Here is a 2,370-nt window from a genome sequence, read left to right as displayed (position 1 = left end):
GACGGGGCGGGGGGACGGTGGGGCGGCGGGGAGGTGGTGCGACCGGGCGGCGGCGAGTGGTGGGTGCGGCGGCGCGCGCGTGTGGGAGGGAAACAGAGAGAGGGGGGTGGGGCGCGCCGGCCGTTAGATACGTTTAATCTTTGCCGTCCGCCACCTTTGCCGTCCGCTAATGTGCGCTTTGCCATCCGCTAGCGGACGGCAAAGAGGGGGCCGTTAAGTATTTTTTACCCAGCTCCTCAGTGGGGCCCCCTCCCTCTTTGCCGTCCGCTAGCGGACGGCAAAGAATAGGCTGATGGCAAAGGCTTTCTTTGCCATCAGCCTATTCTTTGCCGTCTGCTTTTAGGTAGCTGATGGCAAAGAGCTTCTTTGCCGTCTGCTAGCGGACGACAAAGAGCTGGCAGATGGCAAAGTAGCTGATTCCAGTAGTGGCTAGGTTTGTCCTTGTGTTATTGATGCTCCCAAAAAATGCGAGCGACAAAATTTGATCCTTGTACTTGTATGTCACCGTATTGGTCAATATGTGAAACTGCATCTATATTAAGTAGGAGCAAGAAGGTGAACAAGCATGGCAGTTAACACCGCATTGGTATCTGAATTGTTGTCTGAAACGTCAACTATTCGTGATATGGAAGGAGTACTAAATTTTGAACAAAGGGCCAAAATTAATACAATAGGCGAAGTGGTGGTTAGCAATGTAGAAGTTCCTTTTTCTTTTGTGATGACTGATGAGATGATCCAGCTACCCAACTTTGTTATCTTTTGGCATCCACACATCTGAAAGAATATTTCTTATGTTTGGCATCTTTACTGGTTGATTTTATTTGCAGAGAAGGGGTTCTAGTGAAATGTGAGACATGTGGTGTAATTGAAGTGAATTCCAGTCTTCCAGGATTACCAGAATGGACCTTGTCATTTGCTAATCCCACCCTTATCAATGGTGTGAGGTTACACTCATGTGTCAGATTCAGACCATAGGAGGCCAATCAGATCCTATCATTTGTTCCTCCTGATGTGCAGTTCAAGCTTATGAGTTATAGGTGCATAAATATCTACTTCTAAATAGTACTATTGCTCCTATGTTTTTCCCATCTTAGGATGTCTGTTATATGTTCTCATTGTTTGATCATAAATAATCAGGGTTAAGAAACTAAAGACCACACCAATTTATATGAAGCCACGGTTATCATCTGATTCTGGGAATTGCCATGTCAATGTGATGGTGGGGATACGGAATGATCCTGGAAAACCTATTGATTCTATAACAGTGCAGTTTCGGTTGCCTCCCTAATTGCTTCTGTTGATTTGACAACAAACCATGGTATAGTCGACATCCTTGCTGATTAGGTCAGTACATTGTTTGCCATCACTTCTGTAACTTCACCTGTGCCATTTTCTGTCATCACGCATCAAGCTACGACCTAATAAAGGAAGCTCGGAACTAGAAAAACCTAAACGATGTGCTGGTGAATCAATCATCATGCACTATTATTAATATGATGTTTGGAATCTTCTAAACTTTAGAACACTACATATACCTCAAAATGTCTGTCTAATAGCATTTTATTTATTTATGTAGACATGTTTTTGGACAATTGGGCATATTCATAAAGATAAAGCACCATCCCTCTCTGGAAATCTACGTCTGGAGGAAGGACTCGCTCATTTTCATGCATTTCCAATGTTTCAGGTGAAATTCAGGATTATGGAGGTAGCACTGTCTGTGCTTCAAATTGATAAACTGGAAGTGAAAAATACACAAAGCGCACCATACAAAGGTTTTCGAGCCCAAACTCAAGCTAGAAGGTATGATGTCAGGTCATAGGACTTCAAATTTTGCTCTGTGATTCGACATGGTGCCATAGCCCAGAACCGTGGGACTATCAAGGTATTATTGTCTATCCATGGCTAGCATGGCTCTGTATGATGTTCAGGCTTGTAGACCTGGATCCATTTTTCATGGTTGTTGCGAAAGCAACATAATCCTGTGTTTTGCTTGCAAATGCGAAGACTGCTGAATGTGTAGATCCTTAGCGGATGTTACATCAAGGTTTTGATTTCTACTGTACGGTCATGATCACTGCTGAATTCACATAGGCTAGAACTCAATTATTCTACATATGCTCAGTCATGCCTGACTACCTACGGTTAGAAAACGCGGTGGTGTTTCCTTGTCAGGGTCACAACTATTTGTGTGAAGTTGTAATTTGAGAACAATTGTACAGAAAAATTAGTGTTGTTTGTATATATTTTCTTTAATTAAAGATAGATCCATTGGTTGTCTGATTTTGGTTAGTTTCCTGAAGGAAAGCCTTCCTATGCTAGTCAACATCTGAACTGAAAATTAGAACGAGTATGCTGAAAAATGCAGTT

General features: G+C 42.7%; 1 pseudogene; it reads left to right on the top strand.

Annotated features, from left to right (window-relative positions):
* LOC119315889 overlaps positions 1 to 1,822 on the top strand; it is a 50,062-nt pseudogene extending 48,240 nt beyond the window's left edge.
* The last annotated feature ends 548 nt before the right edge of the window (positions 1,823 to 2,370 follow it).

This window comes from Triticum dicoccoides, chromosome 6A (assembly GCF_002162155.2).
Source record: "Triticum dicoccoides isolate Atlit2015 ecotype Zavitan chromosome 6A, WEW_v2.0, whole genome shotgun sequence".
In the NCBI taxonomy this organism is placed as follows: domain Eukaryota; kingdom Viridiplantae; phylum Streptophyta; class Magnoliopsida; order Poales; family Poaceae; genus Triticum; species Triticum dicoccoides.
This window is presented reverse-complemented; position numbering and strand designations above follow the sequence as displayed.